The sequence below is a fragment of the Malaclemys terrapin genome, chromosome 8 (genome assembly GCF_027887155.1).
Source record: "Malaclemys terrapin pileata isolate rMalTer1 chromosome 8, rMalTer1.hap1, whole genome shotgun sequence".
Taxonomy (NCBI): domain Eukaryota; kingdom Metazoa; phylum Chordata; order Testudines; family Emydidae; genus Malaclemys; species Malaclemys terrapin.
In genome coordinates, this window is record NC_071512.1 from 48,363,565 (window position 1) to 48,386,298 (window position 22,734).

The following is a 22,734-nucleotide window of genomic DNA, read 5'->3' on the forward strand; positions in this document are numbered from 1 at the left end:
ACAAGTCTTTGTAAGATGATGACTGGGAAATTTCTCCAAGCCAGATGTCCTGGGTGCCTGTTTCAATGGGCCAAGTAGCCTGTTTCACCTTTCTCAGGTGGCATCCTCAAAAGCCTGCCTCCCTTTGCCAGCCGTAAGCTATTGCAGGGAAGGGAAGAACATGATATGGGTTTGGATCCTATATACAAATCCCAACCTGCTTTTGATCTGTATTAACAGGGATCTCAGTAAAAGTTCTCAGACACCGGCTGTGCAGTGAGTGAGGCCATTTTTGTGTGGAGTCGTCCCATCTACAGCTCCTTTCCACTAGATCTGAACTTAGAGATTCCAAGGCCAGAAGGGACCACTGTGATCATCTAGTCTGACCTCCTGCAGAACACAGGCCAGAGACCTTCCCCAAAATAATTCCTAGCACAGATCTGTTAGAAAAACATCCTATCTTGATTTAAAAGTTGTCAGTGATGGAGAATCCACCACAATCATTGGTCAGTTGTTCTAGTGTTAATTACTCTCACCGTTAAATAATTACACCTTCTTTTTAGTCCGAATTTGTTACCATTCATCTTTCTGCCATTTGATCATGTTAGACCTTTCTCTGCTAGATTGAAGAGCCCACTATTAAATATTTGTTCCCCAGGTAAATACTTATAGACTGTGATCAAGTCACCTCTTAACCTCCCTTTTGTTAAGCTAAATAGATAGACACAAGGAACTCAATCACTATAAGGCAGGTTTGCTAATCCTTTAGTCATTCTCATGGATCTTCTCGGAACCCTCTCCAATTTATCACCACCTTTCTTGAATTGTGGGCACCAAAACTGGACACAGTATTCTAGCACCAGTCACACCAGTGCCAAATACAGAGGTAAAACAACCTCTCTCTTCCTACTTGAGAGTCCCCTGTTTATACATGCCAGGATTGCATTAGCTCTGTTGGCAACAAAGCCACACTGGAAGCTCATTTCAGCTGATTATCCACCATGATCCCAAATCTGCAAACTGTCCTGCCACCACTCCCTAGTGCCAGAAGTCCTCTCCTGCTGGTCAGGCTGTTTCCTGCCATAGCATCCTTAGAGCTAGGACTTCCTTTCGCCTTCCCTTGTACCAAGATCCTTATCTTGCATTCATAGGCATCACCCTTTTCTGCTGCCAACATGTCTCTCCTGCCTACCCTACCTTTGTATGTGCCTATCACTGGGGTATATAAGCACTGAGGGTGAAATGCCGGCCCCATTGATAGCAGTGACAGAACTCCCATTGAGTCCCATGGAGTCAGACTGAGAGCTGCTGTTGGTACGCACCCATTCTTAAAAAGTTGGAATCATCCAATCCCTAGTTTTAAGTTGTAGATCCACTAATATGTGCTATTGGATCGTGGGCTTGATCCACTACCACTCAGCTTCAGTTCTAAACCAGTGTAACCCCAGTGAAGTCAGGGTAAAATGTGGTGATGAAGCAGGCCCTACCCAACTATAACTGCAGACAAATCTGGGTGGGCATTTCAGTCTTGTGCCAGGTATACACTAGAAACTTTTGCTGGATTAGCAATGTTGGTTTGGTGTGAGGGAGGGAATAGGTCAGTTCTATGCTGGCCAAAACCCTAGTGTGGAGACACAGTAATACTGGCAAACAATGTTATTTTGCTGGTATTGCTTATTTCGCTTTGAGGAACCAGTATAAGCTATAATAGTGTGAGCACTCTGGTGCATCTGCTCTTGGAAGGATTGCTGGTATAGCTGCAAATGCTTTCTAATGCAGTCCTGGCCTAACTCATTCCTGAAGTCGGTGTGCTAGCTGTTTGCTCCACTCCAGACAAGGCGAGAGCAGGGGACGGTTCACCCCTCTCTTGGGCGAGTGGAGTAGGCCGGGTTCCCAGCTGCAGCAAGGTGGCAGATGAGGTGTAGGGGACGCTGGGGTAGGGCTGAGGTTGTTGATGTGAGGGTGGCTGGAGTAGAGACAGTTCTTTTGTCATGCCCCTTACTCTGGGCGGGAGGGGGAAATTAACCTTTCTCTGACTGCCTTAAGAGACCCATGCACTTACCTACTTGGGTATGTCTACACTGCAAAGAAAAACCTGTGGCGCTGAGTCTCAGAGCCCAGCTCAATTGGCTCGGGCTGAGGGGCTATAAAATTGCAGGGGTGGGAAAACTTTTTGGCCTGAAGGCCGCATTGGGTTTCGTAAATTGTATGGAGGGCCAGTTAGGGGAGGGGGTCATGGCCTGGCCCCCTCCTCCTATCTGCCCCCCCCCCCCGGGACTCCTGCCCCATCCAACCCACCCTGTTCTCTGACAGCCCCCCACCCCCGGGAGCCCTGCCCCATCCACACACCCCCATTCCCTGTCCCCTGACCGCCCCCAGACCCCTGCTGCCCCATCCAACCCCTCCTCACATTCCTGACGGTCCCCCCGGGACCCCTGCCCCTGACTGCCCCCTGCCGCCCCATCCAACCCCACCTCCTTCCTGACTGCCCCTCCGCCCCAGGACCCCTGCCCCCATTAAACTCCCTGTTCCCCCCCCGACCACCACTCCAAACTCCCCTGCCCTCTATCCAACCCCCTCTGCTCCGGGCCCCTTTACTGCACTGCCTGGAGCACCGGTGGCTAGTGACGCTACAGTCATGCCGCCCGGCTGGAGTTGGGCTACGCTACTGCCACCACCACGCAGCACAGAGACCAGGTCAGGCCGGGCTCTGCAGCTGTGCTGCCCCAGGAGCTCACAACCCCACCACCCAGAGCATTGCGCCGGCAGTGGAGTGAGCCAGCTAAGGCTGCGAGGGAGGGGGGACAGAAGGGGAGGGGGTTAGCCTCCCAGGCCAGGAGCTTGGGGGCCCGGCAGGATGGTCCTCTGGGCCGGATGTGGCCTACGGGCCGTAGTTTGCCCACCTCTGGTGTAGACACTCGGGCTGGAGTCCAGGCTCTGAGACCCGCCTGAGCCCAAACACTTCCACTGCTATTTTCATCCCTGTGTCCCTGAGTCAATTGACCTGGGCAGTGAGACTCATTGTTTTATTGTAGTGCAGATAGAGCCTGGACTCTTACCCAGGTGCTACCCCTAACACCACTCCTGCCCACATACAAAACCCTCCGTAACAGGCAGGGCGTGCCCATGGGCTGGAGAGACTGGGGCTAGACCAGCCTTCCTTACAGGATGAGCCCACCTGAGGGGAAGCAGGTATTTCAATCATCAAAGCTGCAGGGATGTGGTGGGGGGAGGAGTCAGGGAATCCCAACAGGAGAGGGAAGCAGAGCTAAGCTCTAGCCAGAAAGGGCGGGGGAGTGGTAGCTGCAGGTGGAGCAGATTGACACAGAAAGAGCTCTGGCTGTGGCCGAAGAACCGGCACTAAGTAGGAAGGGTTGAATTATGGTTTGAGGCTGTATACTGAGGGCTCATTGAGGGTTGTTTGGATTACTGACTTTAGGGGAACTTTAGTTGATATTAAATCTGCCCCAGAAAGGGGGGCTTGAGCCCCAACAGAGATTGTCTGGAGAGCTCAATGGGGCTACCAGGGGCAAGATGCCTGTCACATGATGCCTGGCCATGAGGGGGTGCTCAATAAGTGGCCACATTCTTATATCCTCTAACCTGTGTTTCATGGTGCTTTCAAGCTGGGCTAGCTGGCCTGGCTGTTGCTCAGGTGATGCTTTTGCTCCGGCTGGTAACCCTGCCCCTTTGCAGTGGGGAGGCAGGCTAAATTACTCCTATGTCAGTAGTCCTCCAATGCCTTCCCACAATTCCCCCTGCGTGCCCAGAAAGACAGAAGTTCTCCCGCAGTTCACTGGGAAGGAATCACAGGAGTGACTCAGCTTCCTGTAGTGCAAAGAACCAGGGGAAGTGCCCCCAGAAATCCTAGTGACATGCATGAGAAAGCACAGCACCCGCGAGAACACAATAACTCAGGAGGGGCTTTGCACTGTGGCTGTTACATCTGGGCAAGGCTAACTGGGGTGTTCAGAGTAGGGTTGCCAACTTTCTATTTGCAGAAAACCGAACACCCTCGCCCCACCCCCTGCCACACCCCTTCTCTGAGGCCATGTCCCCTGCTCAATCCATCCCCTTTCCCTCCATCGTTCGCTCTCCTCCACCCTCCCTCACTCACTCATTTTCCCCGTGCTGGAGCAGAGTGCGAGAGAGGGTGAGGGCTCCGACTGCAGGCTCTGGTGTGGGATGGGGGATGAGGGGTTTGGGGTGCAGGAGGGGGCTCCTGGCTGTGGCAGGGGGTTGGGGTGCAAGAGGGGATGAGGGCTCTGGCTGGGGGTGTGGGCTCTGGAGTGGGGCCAGAAATGAGGGGTTCAGGGCTGGGGCAGGGTGTGTGTGGGCTCTGGTGTGGTGCTGGGGGTTGGCGTGCAGGAGGGGATTTGGGGTGCATGCTCCAGGTGGCACTTACCTCAGGCAGCTCTCGGGAAGCAGCAACATCTTTCTCTGGCTCCTAGGCAGAGGCGCAACATGGCTTTGCGTGCTACCCATGCCTCCAGGCGCCACCCCCTCAGCTCCCATTGGCTGCGATTCCTGGCCAATGGGAGCTGCTGAGCTGGTGCTGGGGGCGGGGGCAGCACGCAGAGCCTCTGTGGCCATCCCTCTGCCTGGAGTCAGAGGGAGATGTCGCTGCTTCCCGGGAGTCATGCAGAGCCAGGTAGGGAGCCTGCCTGCGCTGCCAATCAGACTTTTAACAGCCCAGTCAGTGGTGCTGACCAGAGCTGCCAGGGTCCCTTTTCGACTGGGTGTTCCAGTCGAAAACTGGACATCTGGCAACTCTAAATTCAGACCCAAGCACCAATGACCAGGGCTAGCTCTGCAATGGAGGCACAGCCTTAGCGTATATGCAGTGATGAGCTGCCAAAATCTTAACAACCGGTTCCCTATAAAAAGTTCTGATTTAAGGGATCTGCCACAGTATGTATTTTTTGTACCAATAGGGTTACCATACGTCCGTATTTTCCCGGGAGGAATTTTTAAAATTTAAAAATTCCTCCCGGACGGTGATTTAAGAACCCAAAAGCCTGACATGTCCGGGAAAATACAGATGTATGTTAACCCTACCTAAAGTTCTTTTTTAAAAAGATGGGCCTGAACTAGAAATGAGCTGCGTTTCACATGTGTGGGTCCCCACCACTCTCTGGGGGAGGTGTGCACATGTGTGGATCCCAACTGCTCCTTGCCCCCCTCATTGAAGCAGGTGTTCAGGGTTACTGCCCTGGGAATTGCAGGGCACCAGTGGACATGGGGCCGGCTGCAGACAGAGGCATGGGGCAGGGCTAGCTGGAGGCAGGGGGTGCGGGGCTGGCTGGAGACAGGAGGGTGCGGGGTTGGCTGGAGACAGGGGGTGTGGGGCTGGCTGGAGGCAGGCAGGGGCTGACTGGAGGTAGGGGCTGGCTGCAGACAGGGCAGGGGGTGCACAGCTGGCTGGAGACAGGAGGGTGCGGGGTTGGCTGGAGACAGGGGTGTGTGGGGCTGGCTGGCTTTGGGCAGGGCCGCGGTGGGGTGTGTGTGTGGCAGGGGTTGGCAGGGCTGGAGACAGAGGAGTGTGGGGTTGGCTGGCTTTGGGCAGGGGGGTGCAGCAGGGGTTGACAGGAGACAGGGCAGGGGGTGCGGGGCTGGTGCAGGCAGGGCAGGGGGTGCGGCAGGGGCTGGCTGCAGGCAGGGCAGGGGGTGCGGGTACTCACGCGGAGAGCGGCTCGGAGCAGCCCGAGCAGCAGGAGAGCCCAGGCCCAGCAGAGCAGCTGGGGACCCAACAGGCAGCAGCGGGAGCCCCAGGGCCAGGGGTCAGGGAAGCAGCAGCAGCAACAGGACCAGGCGGCAGCCCACATGGCTCCTGCAGCACAGTGCCCCGGTGGCTGGAGGAGGAATTACACACTTCCCGGCCGGAGCCTATCAAAACCGCAGCGCCCCCTCCTCGCAGGGAAGCGGGTTAACAACCGGTTCTAAAACCGCTTCAAAATTTAACAACTGGTTCGCGCAAACCAGTGTGAACTGGCTCCAGCTCACCACTGTGTATATGCCTGCTGCGCAGTATGCTGTTGAAATAGGAATGTACCACGCTGGCGGGAGGGGAGTACTTTCCTAATGAAAAGGGAATGAACCAGTTGCACGAGTTTTAAAGCTGTTGAATACCTAGAGCTGTTTTTGAAATCAAAGGGAGCTGTGGGTCATCAGTTTTGGAGAGAATAGGTCAGAGGAGAATGATGTTAATAATACTTTGATAGATAGTGCCCTTTGTTTTAGAATCCCAATGCATTTTACAATAGTAGGTATTATTAACCTCATTTTATAGAAGGAGAGACTGAGGCAGGGAGCTGCTCAGTCTAACAAAGCAAGTCAGGTCTCCTTTCCCTAAGGCCTTTTCTCTAACCCTTAACCAGTGCTGCCTCCATTATGCTTTTGGACCAGGAGTGGGCCATGAAGAATAGGATTCCCACTCCTGATGGCAGAAGGTACCTATGGAAAACCAGACTGGGTTTGAAAGATCAGAGGGTCAAGAGTTAGGTCTCCTAGTTCAAATCAAATAGCTCCAATTTTGATACATTAGCCTTGTGTCCCAAGACTAAGCTTTTCAAAGATTTAGGTGCACAGTCCCCATTGTAAGTAATGGCAGTGGCAGACGCACATACAAATAAGGAGAGAAAGAAGATGAGAGCAGTGAATGAGGGAACAGTTAGATGCAGAGCTTGAAACATTTCCAGGGCACTTTGTTTAGAAACACTTGAGCATGTGCATGAATTTGATGTACATATCCAAATTTGCGCTTCTTAAAATATATCTTTGTGAAAAAGCTGATCCAACAAGGGATTTGCCAGAGCAGGAGAAAGACCCAAGAAATGGCTCTAACTTTGTCTCAGGGTGAAGAATGGGATTCAAAAAATCCCGCAGGCCTATAGTAAGTTTTTGGTAACACCCAATTTCCCTGTATTATATCATCCAAAAGGGGTTAAACTCTGGCTGGTGAGCTCCAAATTCAGCAGCGGGTTGAAACCAGGTGTCTCAGAGGTGAAAGGTCAATGCTGTGAACCCGCTGCACTCACTAAAATGGACACACTGACCGTTCACCTTGAGCAGATGCAACGTCCTATTTGGTCCAGTTTTGAGTGTTTAGAAATGTCTTGTTGAGATCAATTTGGGGCAGAATCCATCAAATTCCAGGATGTGGGCACCTGAGTCCAATTTTCTGTCTCGGTTAATGGACAGGAACATGAGGGTTTAAGTCCATTGTGTAAATGTCTAGTGGCCAGACTGCATGGTCCTTCCCCAACTCCAGGCTGCTGGGTTCGTTTCTGGAGCTTTGACTAGGGTTCCTGGCTGCATCTTTTAATCCATAAGAAGCTGCCTAGATGCAACGTGCACCCGCCCTCCCCCCCATACTGCCTATTTTTTGTTGTTTTACAAGGAGCAATGGGGTTTAAGGCCATTTTCTAGAAGCTGGAAGATCAGGACTCAGGTTACATAGCAAGTCAGTGTTTGGACCAGGATTAGAGCCAACAGTGCATGCTCAGCACCACTGTTTGAGGGTTGCTCCTGCCATACAAAGCATAGAAATTGCCAGAGCCATCTAGCCCAGTCCCCTGGCTCTGACAGTGACCTACCCCAGAGTCTTCAGAGGATGGTGCAAGAAACTCCATAATAGAGAACTATGGAATAACCAGCCTATAGAAGAAATGTATTTCTGACTTCTGTCAGTGAGAGGCTAGTTATTCCGTAGTTCTCTGTGAAGTCTGAAAGTTTCTATTCTTTTTCTTCTTCCTGCAGTGTAACAAGGGGATGTTCCCATTACCCTCTAATCCTGTGTTAAACTCCTATTAGGTTCTTGACCCCAATACTATCTTGTGGCAGTGAGTCCCACAGGCTAATAATGAATTGTTTTAAAAAGCGTTCTCTGTCCACATTTCCTTCCGCAAAGCTGACCAAGTGGCCAAAAATTTCAAACTTATCTCCTTAAAGTTAGGCACTTAAACTCTATCTTTAAGGACCTGAATAAGGGCTCGAACACCAGCAGCTCCCTACAAAAATCAGGCTGTCGTGTATAGGATACTCTCCCTTTTAATTCTTGGCGAGTCCACTAGTGGTACTCACTGTGTTCTGTATTTCAGAAGCCCTCAGAACCCAGTCAGAGCAGCAGTGTGTGTAGGTAGGTCTTGCATGTTTGTGTATAGTTAATAAACAACTGTGCCTATAACTGTGCCTATATGATTTCTTCATACTGTTTTTGTTGTGTAAAGTGCTGTTTTTAATTTAAGCCCCTAACTATGGATTTTTGATGGATCACTTTTAGGTCTCCACAGTGTGAAAAATTAATATCTCAGTGACTGTCGCCTCATCTGTAAAGTGGAAATAATGCTTCTTTATAAAGCTGCTTGAAAAACAAGGGGGAAAATTCATGAAAAGAAATTAAACAAAAATAATTCCCTGTTGTCTTGGTGGCAGTTGGTAATAGTGTTTGGAGGTGGTGGTTGTTTTTTGTTTTCGCTTTGGAATGCTTCAACTGGTTTTACTTATTTACCTATTTCACAGAGGCTGTGTCTCCGTTAGCAGCAAATAGGTGCTCAAATGAGCCAGCTGAGTTAACTCACTCGAGGTAGAATCCTAGTGAAGAAATAGCGGGCTGTAGTTTCCACACACACTAGCGGGTCACAGTCAAGTCTGCGGGGGAGCCTAGTTAACGTGTGTGGAAACTACAGCCTGCTATTTCTTCACTAGGATTTTTAGCTCAAGCAAATTAGCTCAAGTTAGCTAACCTGAGTGAAGAACACACCTTGATTTCCTCACAAAGAGAAGGCTAGAGGGGCTTGGAGGATTGGTCAGTGCTTTGAAAGCTGTAACAGACTGTAGAAAAAGCACTGTGCATAGGTCACCCACTCATATCAAGTGTTCCCAGGAATAACCCTATGCCAGTAAGGTTGCACAACCATAACTCCCTGGAGTCAAGGGCTGGTCTACACTGGATTTTTACATTCGTCTCCCAGGGGTGTAAAAAATCCACACCTCTGAGAGATGTAGCTCTACCGACCTCAGCCCGGTGTAGACAGCGCTAAGTTGATGGAAGAATTTGGCCGTCGACCTAGCTACTGCCTCTCAGGGAGGTGGATTACCTATGGCGATGGGTATGGGTAGTGTCTACACTGAAGCACTACGGCAATGCAGCTGCACTGCTGTAATGTCTTAAGTATCAACAAGGGATGGTTCATCCTGGAGCTGTAATTTCCAGCTTGGGTAGAAATACCAGTGCTAGCTCTGCTCGAGCTAGCCGCTAAAAATACAAGTGTAGCCACCTTGAGTCTGAGCCCATCTGAAACCTGTGCTTGGGCAGCTAGTCCCCTCCCCCAAAGCTTGCAGTGTCGTGGCTACACCGGTATTTTTAGCACTCTAACGTGTTCAGAGCTAGCGTGGGTCTGTCTATCCAAGCTGGAAATTACATCTCCAGTGGCCGTGTAGACATACCCTTCGTCCAATGCTTTCTAAGAAGAACAAGGAAGCAGGAAGCTGCTCGTAAGTTGAGAAGCAATTGGAAGGGTTGTCGAGAAGGAAACTTGGCAGATGTGTCTTCCTGCAGAGAGAGAACACGATTAATGGTACAAAGCAAATAAGAGAGGAGGAACATGGACTCTCAGATTTAGCATGTGTGTTACCATTGCACCGAGGAGACCTAGTCCCAGACCAGCAGCCCCTTGTGCTAGGCGCTGTATAAACACAGAACAAAAAGACTCAACGAGTTTACAATCTAAGCAAAGGGCTCAGCTTTGAGTGTCAGCTAGATGCTTTGGCTGAGGACCAGTGTGCTGTGTGGCAAGCTAGGTCTGCGTTCTGCAGCACAGCTCCTGGTTTCTAAGGGGCTCCAAGTTTGAAAAGCCTCTGGCCAATCCCAGTATATTAGAAAATGGAGCATTCTGGTGAATTAAGAATGCACCCTGGAAATGAGCAATACCATCAGCACCATAGTCTCTGTGGTGTTTATTCTGATGGTCAAGGTCGCTACATGTAGTTTTGCTGCCTTCCTATTTTCAAATGTTGCTTTACTGTGGGATTGTGTACTGAGGAAGTAGAATTTCGTTGTGGAAGTTGCAGGGGGAGGAAGCTAGAGTTTTGGCAGCTCAGTGAGGGATGCGTGACAAGTGGGAGGTGCTTTTGAGTTTTGGTAGGCAGGAGGTAGTTAAGGCTCTTTGCACTGTGGGGAGGGTACATTTCCTGTTTCCCTCCCTGCTGAGCAGGGCTCGGAGGTGACTACATTTTAGGAAGGAAGGCTTGAACTCTTCTTTCCCCACCTCAGCAACCCTGGACAGAATTAGCAGTGAAATAGTTAGCAGCATTGACATTTGTCATCATTAGGCTTCAGTGTTAACCTGCCATTGCTATGAATGGGGGCATTTTACACCCCTCTTGGAGCTATTGTTTCAGGCTGTCTGCAGACTCAGGAACATAACGCTGTTTCGATTTCCATTCTGTTCACAAGTATAGTGGCAGAAAGATGAGGTTTTTGCTGCACAGCTCCCTGGTAGGTTGCAGATTCTGCAGCAAATTTTAGGACGACTCATGGACTACACAGGCTTAGTGGTCATAGTGGAATATGTAGTCTTCCTGGAGCCACAGGTTCAAATCAAGGAAGGGTTGGCTCGGCACTTCAACTTCATGGGAGATTCTCCACATCTTTGAAACCGATGGAAGGCGTCCACAGAGTAGGGATCTGCATGTGGGGAGAGGGCAAGTTAGGGGTCAGGCCTCAGAAATCGGGCTTGGGGAATTGGTATGCTGTATGCATCTCACTTGACAACCACAGAAAAGGTAACCTATCCCTAGGTTGCCATGGAGACCACACAGGCAATGTATAGGTTCCAAAGGCTGAATCGCCGGGCTACGTCCTGTGGATTTTCTCACTGGAGGGGGTAATCTGGCCCCATGTTTCCCAGCCACCAGGAATCTTAAAGACAAGAGTTTTTATGGGACGTTGCAAACTTCCCCGCCTCAAACACATGAGCTAATAGTTTCCACAGTGAAGCAGAACACTCCCCACCCTCCAGTTCTCTCAGGGTTACCTGGGTGGAGAACGTTGCTGAGCTGGGTGGCTAAGAGCATGGGATGTAGGCAGAAGAGCGATCTGACAGCATCCTTGGCTGGCTTGCTTCTGCCACCATGAACGTTGGCAGCTTGGGGTATCTTGCACCGACAGCTTTGGGTAATTGATCTATGTGTCGGAAACTAGAGGGAAAGCCTTTCAATAAGCATCCAAGCAGGATTCCCAGCCCTCAGCCGCAGCGCATGCCAAAGGCTGTGCCTTGAACTTACTGCTTATTGTCCCCATTAAACTCTCCACATCAGTCACTTTGTCAAGCTATTTTGGTACTAATTGTTTCCAAATGGAGTTTGCGGTCACCAGCAAGATGAGGAATGTCTTCACTTGGGATCTCTCTTTGGAAAGTGATTTTTTTTTTAAACAGCTTATTTTTCCAAATAGGATTGGGAATAGCATTCAAGATGTCAGTGAGTATCAGTTAATGTCACCTCGAATAATAACCGTGTCTAACAAACACAAAGATGGTGGTGAAAGGATTGCTGGGCCGTGTTTTATCCAAGCCATGTTTTAGTGTTGGTTACTAGAGATGGTCCCAATCCCAAGGCCCAAATTCAAACACCTTTAAAACTGGGGCAGGAGGGATGGAATTTGAACCCTGATCTCAATTTTGCAGCCGGCGCCATCTCTGTGACATGCTCCAGATCCAAACGCTCCTGAACTTGAGGGGAAGGAGCGATTAGCGTCTAGCTCTAAGTGTTGCCACTTGATGCCTTCTCTGATCATCCATATAATAAGACTGCAGGATTGTCAGCAGTCTGTGCATCACACTGAAGCCTAGAATGGCTCTGGACTCAGTATGTGATGGAAACAACCACAAGCATGGGTCAGAATAGCACCGGGTTCAATCAGTGGATTTTGCGGTCTGTTACCATCCCATTTTTAAGTTCTCAGCCATTTGGACTTTACAAATTACACCTGGCTGGGGTAGCTACAGTAAAGCATGTATTCTATGTCAATGCAAGAGTCTTAGACCACTGGGCTATCGGATAACTCAACCTTTATTGCTTTCTACTTCTACTGGTAGAACAGATCAACTACCATTTATGGTAGAAAGGATACCTAGTAGATAGGGCACTAGCCAGCCTGTTTGGGTTAAATTCCTAGCTCAGACACAGTCTCCCTGTGTGACCTTGGTTGAGGCACTTAATCTACCATGTTTTTAATCTGTAATATGAGGGTAACACTTCCCTATGAGGGATATTGGGAGGGGAAATCCCTGATTGTGAGATGCTCAGCTACAGGTGGCTGCAAGGGACATATTAGATAGAATCGGTCAAAATTATTGTGCTTGTATAAGCATAAGATTATCTGCTCCATCTAAGAGGAGGGTGGGAGAGGGAAACTTGTGCTGCAGCTGCCCTTGTTGTCTCTGAGCAGGAGTTTGGAGACCAAGGTTCTGAGCCTGGTTCTGCCAGTTCCATGCTAGGTAACCTTACATGTCTCAGGCTAGAATTTTTAAATGTGGGCACATTAAGCTCCCAAATCCATGTTTAAGCTCCTAATTGAAAGTGGCCTGATTTTTCAGATTTGCCTAGCATCTGCATCTACCATTAAAATGAATGCTGTGGCATCCCATTTACTCCATCCCTGGTATAAGCAAAGTTGCTTAAACTAGAGATGGAGAAGAATATTTAGCTAAACCAGTCCAATCCCCCTGCCAGTTAAGGATTGTTCCTTAAGGTACATTTTTTCCCCTAGTGTTTTGTCCAGGCTGGCTATAAAGGTTCCAAAGGTTGGGGCTTCCACCACATTCCTTGGGAGATTATCGCACAGCCGAATATGTATCCATTTCATCTCCCCATTTCACACATACTCCCTTTGGATATATGCAAAGAGAGATCATAACTATAACCTTTGCTTAGCTAAGAGATACACTGTTAGCTCTTTAATCCTCCTTTGTAAGTTGTTTCCCACCTGCTGATCATTTTTGTTGCTCTTCTCCTGAATTCCCTCCCGTTTATCATTATCTGTGTGTTGCCAAGAGCTGAGTGCAATATTCCAGGTGTAGTGACATCAGAGCCATGGAGACAGAGAGCGCTTATTACCTCCCTTCTCCATGGCATAATGCCTTTGCATCTACAGCCCTGTATTGTGCGGGCCTTTTTGCAGTCACGTCACTCTGCAACCTTATGTCTATTTTACTGTCCACTATCACCTCTGTCTCTTGCAACCTTCCTGTTTCCCAAATTGCCTCTCCTAGTGAAAATCTGGGCTCCAGATTATTTCCCCACAGATGTAATAGCTGCATTTTCCCAAGCTAAATTTCATTTGTATTCTGTCCATATTTCTAATCTCTCTGGGTCCCTTCAGATAATTTTGCTCTCCTGACTGCTGTGATTATCTTGAAATATAATTAGTGTGCTATTTACACCTTACTATAGTTGGCTGATGATGTCAGATAAGACTGGTCCTAACTTTGATCCCTGTGGGATCCACTTCCCTCAATAATACATATTGCCATTTATCACTATTCTACCATTTTCTGCAGGGCTTTAGCAATTTTCAGTTTACAATGAATGTTCCTATTGTATTGATCAGTGGAGCCAATACAGTGCCACCTACTGGTGGAGGTATCTTAGGGTTAAATTGGTATGGTCTTTGTCTTTGTTTGCGGGGGTGGGGAAGTGAAGTCCTGCCTGAGTTTGCTGGAGTTGTTAGTTGCAGTGTCACAATGAATCCTGTGATTTCTGTAAGTGAGTATGACGATAGCCATACAATTAGAATTAATCTTTCAGTAAAGATTTAGTGAGACATCAACTGCTTTATTAAAATCCAAGGGCCATATCATCAGCTGTTATAAATTGGCATAGCTCCACTGCAGAACTATTCTGAGTTACACCTGCTGAGTTTCTGGCTCAAAAAACCAGATTACATTGCACTTCTTTTGGTCCTTCTGTAAGGACCTAGAAGTGCATTGCCAACATTAATGAACGCTCTCTCACAACTGCCCTATTAGGTAGGTAGGTATTTCCATTTCACAGATTGGGAAACTGAGGCAGGGTAAGTTGACTTAGCCAAGGTCACACAGCGAGCCTGTGGTACAGCCAGCAATATGATGCATTCCTGTATTGTAAGTTTCCTAGTAATAGTAGGGAGATGATCATATGCACTGGCTAATACAATAACAAAAGTATTTAAGCATATTGTAGGGACAGAGGAATTTTCAGACCTGTGGCCCATCTAGCCCAGTGTCCTGTTTCTGACACTGGCCAGCGCTATGTGCTTCAGAGGGAGGTGCAACAACGGGGGCAGTTATAGAATAATGTTCCTATTGGTGACATTTCTTCCTTATCACAGCCGCTTGTTAACAACCTACTTATACAAGAATGTTTATATCCTTTCACAACAGTTTTAAAATGAATCCTACTCCTGCTAATCCCTAGGTTTTATGTAGTGATTTTCATCCGTTGATCTTGAAGCGCTTTACAAAGCAGGTCGGTATCATTATACCCATTTTACAGATGGGGAAACTGAGGAACAAGGCAGGGAAGTGACTTGCTCACAGTCATGGAAACTGTCAATGTCCTCATTATCCATGTAAATGTCCAGTTCTTTTTTTGAGTGGTGCTAAATGCTTGTTCTCAATGGTAGTGGCATTGAATTCCACTGGCTAGCTGTGTGTTGGGGGGGAAATGTATTTTCTCTTTTCAGTTTTAAATTTGATCCCTCTCAGTTTCATTGTATGGCCTATTTATTACGAGACCGGTGCTCCTGTTTACCCTACCTTCCTTCTCACTATCATATATCACTATATCTTGCATACCTCTGTCTCCTCTCAAAACTAAACAGCCCGAATGTCTTACATCTTTCTGCAGACAGAAGTCTCTCCTTTTCTCTAATTTTTGTCACTTGTTCAAATCACAGTAACTTTTTTGTGACAGCTCCTCATCATCCAGTCAGGTAACAGAACAGATATCATGTGACTTATCTAAACACACATCTCAAATAGCAATTTGCTGATACTGGATATTCAAATCAAATGTGGCTTCTGACCAATTGCAGTTAAACTGCAGACTGAAATTTGAGTGATTACAAATAGTGGGGATTGGGAAAACAACTGATAAAATACAAACTCTTTGTAGACCACATGCAAAGAGAATATGGGCTTTAATCCACCAAATAAATTATGCATTGTGACCTGTTCACCCAGCTGTTGTGATGACTCAGGAGAGGCCCTGAACCCACAATGAACTAATAACCATATGGTTTGAATGTGCTTTAACACGCTGACCTTGAAGTGAGTGCAAGGTTAAATAGATCAGTAATATGGACCAAAAGGCTGATAACTGCATCCCAGTGTCTGCTTGGAGAAGGAAGGGGCAGATAGATACATGTGCTTCCTGAAGGGGAAGTTTGCACCACCACTGCCTATGCCCTATGCCATTCATGGATAATAGTATTGCCAAACCCAAGTGTTCACAAATGATGAGTCAGGCCTAAAAAATATCATGAGATTGACTTAAAAATCATGAGATTTAAATAAATATTTGAGTTCTTTTTATGTGCCTTTAAGGAATCACATGTTTAAGCTTTTCTCTGCAACCACATAGGCTAGAAACCTACTTTTAAAAAAATAGAAAGCTCAGATTTTCACCTAATCACTTGCCTCTAGGAGTTGGGGCTTTAAGTAAAACACCAAATATTGCAGGACTCAAGATTAAATCACCAGACTTCGCAACAATGAGGCTGTCATCTTTCACCAGCTTAAAGCAGACATTTAGAATGAAGTGAAAGCAAGGTAGCGACCACGCTGTCTGACTTAATAAGTCTGTGGGGTGAGTGCACCCTCTTTAAATTGGAGATATGGGCCTGAACCCCAAACGTTCCCAAAGTTTAGAGGGGTATCTGCATTTTGCAACTGTCTCCTCCTTCTATAATGGATAATGCCTCTATCTGAACAGCCCTGTACTTAGGAAAAGTTCAGATCCTGAGTCAAGTGTTGTGTCTTTGACCCCCTCTCTGCTTCCACTGAACTGCAGCATCATTTTGAGTAACAAACCTGGAAACAGCCAGGTTTCCCCAGGATTATGCTTTCATAGCCAACTCTGAAGACAGCCGAAACTGGGGGCTGTACGTCTCTAGAAATCAACAAGTGTGATGCCCACAGCACTGCTTCTAATACAGCCTGTATTATCAAACTAACAAGTTAACTTCCAGGGATCAATAACTTGAAAACAAAAACTCCTGAGTCATCATAAGCTGCCTTTCCCCCTTCTATGTTTGAGGACTAATTTAGCTGTAGATTTCTTTTTCAGTGCATCTTTGGCTTGGGCTGTGAGTTTTGACACTGCTGGTGCATATTTAGCAGTGAGTTCTGATTTCTTTTTTTTTTTTTTCCTTTCTTTTTTTTCATGGTAAGCTGTCAGGTTGCAGGCTCCGTAAGTGTGTGATCACAAAACATGCTGTCACATTTCTCTGAGTGTAGCATAAAACTGTATCATTTCACTGCAAATAACTCAGCATATTGCATTGTTCGACTATCCCTGAAACAACCCTGCAGTCACTGTGCAGTCATTTCATATTCCTCTGTCACATCAGTTTTCATTTGCTGGTGTAGCAGCACAGTGGCTTGATTGTGAATTCAGAATATAAACCCAAGTGTTAAACTGAGACGTTAGACAGTAGCAGAAGTGCATTCAATTCAGATAAGAAATACCCAACATGTGGATTCTGAGTATACAAACTGAAAGCAAATTTTATTTCTTAGCCTGCTGCATGAATCTCTGTTGCATTTTCGCAAGAGCCGGTTGAAAAATGGGGGGTGGGAAATTATTTAAACTTTCAAAGTCGTTTTGGTTTGCAGGTTCAAAATGGAACAACTTTTTAAAAAAGTAATGATTCATTTATGAAAATGTTTGAATTTCCTCAACTTTGGGAAAGTTCCAACTTGGCAAAATTAGAATGCTCCATTTTTCCTTTTGCCACTTTAACTTTCCTAAAATTGAGACAATTTTTAGAAGTTACAGACTGGAAAAATGAACAAAGAAAAAGTTAAATAAAAACCCAGACATTGTTCAGTTCATGGCAAAAAAGGTGTGAGGGGAAAAATATGAAAGTTTGAAATAAAAAAAAAAAAGGTTTTCAGAAGCCCAAAACTGTACAAAAATTTCAATTAAAAAATCCCCAGAAAACTTTCATTTAATTTTGTTCAGAAATCTTACACTGAAAAATAGAAACAATTGATTTTAAAAAATTGACCTTTTCCTCCAAAAATGATGTTTTTGACAAAATCCCATTTTCACCAGAAAAAAATGAAACCAGTAACAAAAAGTAACCAGCTATGTGTTCAGAGGAGAATTTGACTCTGGATGAATATACCCACTACTTCTTGTTGTATTGGGAGCCAGTCCCCAATGACCTGTAACGAATGGCACAGGAAACTAGTAACCATCCCAAATGGGCAGGACTGGGGGTAAACTGAAGCACTCAACTCCCATTGAATATCAGTTGGTTGCCTAATTCCTCTAGGTGCCTTTGAAAATCAAGGTCTTAAATCTCATCTCCAAAACCTTCTGTGTCTGTCACATTATTCCCAAAGTGCTGTGAAATGTTCACAGTGTAATCTGCAACCAGACAACTGCCTGGCTTGAGCTTTCATTACAGAGCTAATTAGGATGGTCAGATTTTTTTTTCCAAATAAGAATTTAAGAGCTGCCAGACTGGCTCAGACCAGTGATCCATTTTGTCCAATATCCTGTCTCTAATAGTGGCTCATACCAGAGCCTCAGGGGGAGTGTACAGAGTAAGGCAATTATGGAGTGTTCCCTGTCGTCCCCTCCTGGCTTCTAGTAGTCAGAGGGTTAGGGTTGCCCTAAGCATGGGCTTGCATCCTTGACCATCTTGGCAAGTAGCCATTGATGGATCTATTCCCCATGGACTTCTTTTTTGAGCCCAGTTATACTTTTGACTATCACAACATCCCCTGGCAATGAGTTCCACAGGTAAGTTGTGCATTGGGTGGAAAAAATGCTGTCTCTTGTTTGTATTAAACCTGCTTTCTATTAATTTCATCAGATGAACTCTTTGTTTTTGTATCATGTGAAAGGGTAAATAATATGTCTCTAGTCACTTTCTCTAAATCATTCATGATTTTATAGACCTCTATTATATCCCCCTTAATCATCCCTTTTCCAAGTTGAACAGCCCTAATCCTTTTAGTCTCTCCTCATATGGAAACCATCTCATACCTTTGATTATGCTTGGTCCCCTTTCTTGGAACTTATTCCAGATCCACTATATTCTTTTTGAGATGGGAATACCAGAACTGGACACAGTGTTCAAGGTGTGGGCGCACCATGGATTTTTGTAGTGCCCTTATGATATTTTCTGTAGATATTTGTGCATGTGGGACTGTTTTGCAGGACTAAGGTCACAGGGGGTATTGCCTGGCAAAGTCAGGCTAGGAAGACAAGCATCCCTACATACAGCTCTGCCAATGCACCTCCAAACCTGATATTCAGCACTCTCTGCTGTTCCAGTCCTGAGCCTGATAGATCTCTGACAATCCTGACCTGCAGCCCTCTTACTCTTTCACTGCTGGTCGTTTCCTTAGCAGCCAGCCAAATATTCCAGCAGAGTCTCTCGAAGTAGCGGAGTTCATTTCCCCTCTCTTAAAGGCCAGCCTCTAACATTTCAGTACCGAAGTGACTGCCACGTACATGCGGAGCAAACACACCTGTTTCATCCTTCCGAATATTGCTTGTCCATCATGATGACTTGCTCAAAAAATAGCTGAGTCCAGAGCAACTGCGTGCGCTGACAAAGGGGACATCTGTCCGCTCCCATGCCATGGATTTTACAGTCACCTATGTGAGCACCAGCTCTCCAGAACAATGTAGATTTCATTTCATATGTCAGGAGACCCAAGGATGTTACCTTGGAGAGGGACAGTGCCTGTTCCGCCTCTGGAGGATCCCCCATCAAATGCTGCACGTAGCATGGTCAGCTTGCAGGACCTGGTGTGCAATATCCAAGCACCCAGGTATTCTGCAGCAAGCTGGGTTGTGTTTATACAGTGCCGACCTCAATGGGGTCCTGGTCCACGATGAGGACTCCTAGGCGCTATGGAAATACAAATTAAATAATATTGTAAACCTCCGGAATGGCAGACTTTAGGTATATTCTAGAATGGAAGAGTGCAGTGAATTAAACATGACACAGAGTAATACAGTCCCTACAGGATCTCTTAAATTACTTATTTTGAGGTTAGCATCAACTTATTCAGCCCCTACCGTTCCAGCATGCTGTGGATATTTGTACTAACTGGTTTGTAAGGGTTGGCAGAGGGAAATCTGAAGGTTTTATCAGCTGCCCTAAGGAGAATTGGAGCTTCTCTTATCCCCAACCAGGTGTCAGGCCTTTGGAGATTATGGGATAGATACATTACCTGGATATTTCTGCTAAAATCTTCAGTGGAGAAACAGCTAACAAAGTTGTCATTGTTAGGCTCCAGAGTTAACACCCAATTACTATGCATCAGCCAGTTCACACCTCTCTGACTGATTGTTTCAGGCTCAGAGGGACAACACAGAATCAGTTTACACTAAATTCACCTTCAGCAGTTTACCAGAAGGGTTAGAAATGTACTTTTAAAAAACAGTAAGGCCATTTCTATACTAGCGGGCTTACAGTGGACAGCTGTACAAATGCAGCTGCGCTACTGTAAGAGCGCTTGTGTAGTCGTTCTATGCCGATGGGAGACAGCTCCCACATCGACATAATAAAACCACTCCCACGCGCGACGGTAGCTAGGTCGGCGGGAGAAGCTCCCCCATCAACATAGCGCTGTCCACACCGGTGCTTAGGTCGGTGTAATTTATGTCGCTCAGTGGGGTGGCTTTTTCACAACCCTGAGCAACATAAGTTATACCAACATAAGTGGTAGTGTAGACATAGCCTTAGATTGTGAAGTACCATTTTGCTGCACCGGGTGGATCCTGTGGCAAATGCTGCAGGTGTTGATTGTGGAACCCACGGGGCCTTGGTATTCTGCCTATGTATGGTGCCATCATACCTGTATCAGCAAAGGTTTCTAATGGAAGGATGTTTCTGGACAGCCCATCAGTCAAGTGGCAAGACCTTCCTTATATAATTAGAGCTTAATTGTTGCCATTAGGCTATACAGATTTGTTACTCCCAGAGGGTTGCAGTAGATAGTGAATGCAAAAAGGGCAAAGTGTCAGGTTTTTAGCTAATTAGGGCAGCAATTGTATTCCGTCATAATAGCGTTTGTTCTTTATGATCATGCTGTGTCAAGGGGTTAGTTTTGTAAGCCATGAAATCACTTTCTTCAGAACCTCTGGTCATCAGGACGTCTCTGGAACGTGAAAGGGAATGAATTCCTGAAACCTTCTCTGGTGTGATTCTGTGGACCTCAGTAGAGGTATACCTGGGATGAATCTGGCCCCGTGTTCTTAGCAAATTATATTTCCATCTAGGGTGACCAGATGAGGGAAAGAAAATATCGGGACACATGGGGAGGGAGGGGTGCCCGCTGGCGGAGCAAAAAAAAACCAAAAAAACAGCGCTGCCGACGGATATCGGGACAAATTGCGTCCCGACCGAGAATCAGTCGGGACGCGGGATAAACCCCGAAATATTGGGACAGTCCCGATTTTATCAGGATATCTGGTCACCCTATTTCCATCCCTTGGGACATATTGTTTTTTTTTTAATAGGGTTACCTGAGAATACTGGGCTTAACATGCTAGTTTGTTGCTGTCGGGTCTGGGAGCAGAGCCAGATATAGATGTCTTAGAAAGACTGGATTTGGATCCTCTTACCAATTGCTTCCTTGTCCCTTCCTCCGGTCTCCCCATCCACTCCCCTCCTTGCACCATTTCCTTCCTTCCTGAGCTATCTTTAATGTGCACTGTTAGTTCACAGTCATGCCCCAGAATACTTTGCCCTAGTTGCAGTAGGGCTTCAAAAGAAGTAAAACTCTGGTCACTGCAAGGGATTCTGGGGGGTGTCAGAACTGAAGGTGCCCCCACCCCGAACACCCAGTGGAGCTGAAACAGGCAGGGCAGAAATACTGTAGCCAGCAAAGAGCAGGTTGGCTATTTGGCCTGTTGGAGCATGGCTCCAGTAGCCCCAGCACTATGGAGCTATTCCAAAGCTCATTCAAGTCAGTGGAAAGACTCCTATTGACTTAAATAGGTTTTGGATTGGGCCCAATACTGGCAGTGTTGCCCAAGGTGCCACTCCCAAGACATCTGGCTACTTCACCTATGCTTAAGATAGCCTTGGGGAGCAAGGAAGTGCTGGCTAGCTCTCAGTTTGCATGCTGGAAATTCACCCTGCCCCTTGCACAGAATGGGAGATGCTCAACAACCTTTGGTGGAGCTAGTGGTTAATTTGAACGATCAATATTTGTTTTGTAAATGCAATCGGAGGAAAAGAGGGATTTAGAGAGCCAGAAATTAAATTGACCTGTAAAAATAGATACTGAGTAAAGCGAACCCTTTTCCTGCCAAGCAAATATTTAGAAAGGAGAAGCAATAAAATGAATAAGCATCAATGTAATATCCTGCTGCCGAAGTCTGGCGGGAATAGCTACTACAATCGATGCACCGATAACCCCGGGGAAACTTGAAACTGGAAGTTTTGTTCTGGAAACAGATTCATTTTCCTCTCTCACATGCTGCCTCAGACTAGCTCATGCAGCACTAGCAACTACTGCTGGGAATGCTCCTTAGTGGTTAAAGACCTGGGCATGAGATCTGGACTGAGCTGTTGTTTGTAACTGTAACCTTGAACTAAATCTTGTTCTTGGGGCCTGATTTGCAAAAGAGCTCCAGCACACAGCAGCTCCCATTGCTCTCCATGATCATGTGGGGGGGGCGGGGGGCGGTTGTCCATTGCTCTGTGTGTTTTGGCAGTGTGGGGGATGTTTGTGTGGGGGGATTATCCATTCCTCTCTGTGCGTGTATGGAGGAGGAGTAGGGCAGAGAAGCAGATGAAAATGTTTGCTCTGCTCTGCTCACCAGCAATAGACTTTCTCCCAGGAAATTCCAATACTTCAACATTTGGTTTGGTTCTGAATTGGGATGGAAGGTTGAACTATCAATTTTAAGTTCTGAAAATTTCAATTAGGAAATGGTGAAATGTTTCATGGGAAATGTGGTCTACCCAAGGAGCTCGGCCCTTCTGGGGCCTGAGGCAACCAAACTACAACTCCCATGAGGCAATGTGGCACCTGAGCGAGATGCACTTGAATGTTGAAGTGACTCAAAAGGAAATGTTTCAGTTCAGTTCGACCCAATAAACTGAAATGTTTAGATTCACGTTGAACCAACTCCAAATGAAATATTTCATTTTGATTTTCCTGATGGGGAAAACTGCGAATTTTAACTTTGCAGAAACTACATTTTCTGCCCCGTACCCTGCTACAAAAATCTAGCACTTCGCACTTTTCAGAATCTGGCCCCAACTGTGGGTGCTGAGCCCTTCTGGAAAAGCTGCCCTTAGTCACACCAATACATGAGCCCCATCCAAAGTCCATTGACATCAGTGGAATCTTTCCTTTGCCATCAGGAGTCGTTGGATGAGACTCTAAATCCAGAGCTACTCCTCTGATATCAGGAATGACTGGATTTGTACTGTTGTATCCTTTAACTCTGAATTTCTTGGCTTTCAGCCTCATCCATTCCCTAGAACATTCTACTAAGGATTTCCCCCTT

At 46.7% G+C, this 22,734-nt stretch overlaps 1 protein-coding gene across 1 annotated transcript in view; it reads left to right on the top strand.

The window, feature by feature from the left end:
- LMX1A (LIM homeobox transcription factor 1 alpha) overlaps nucleotides 1–22,734 on the top strand; it is a 135,623-nt gene that overhangs the window by 38,636 nt on the left and 74,253 nt on the right. The gene's annotated exons all lie outside the window — the stretch shown is intronic.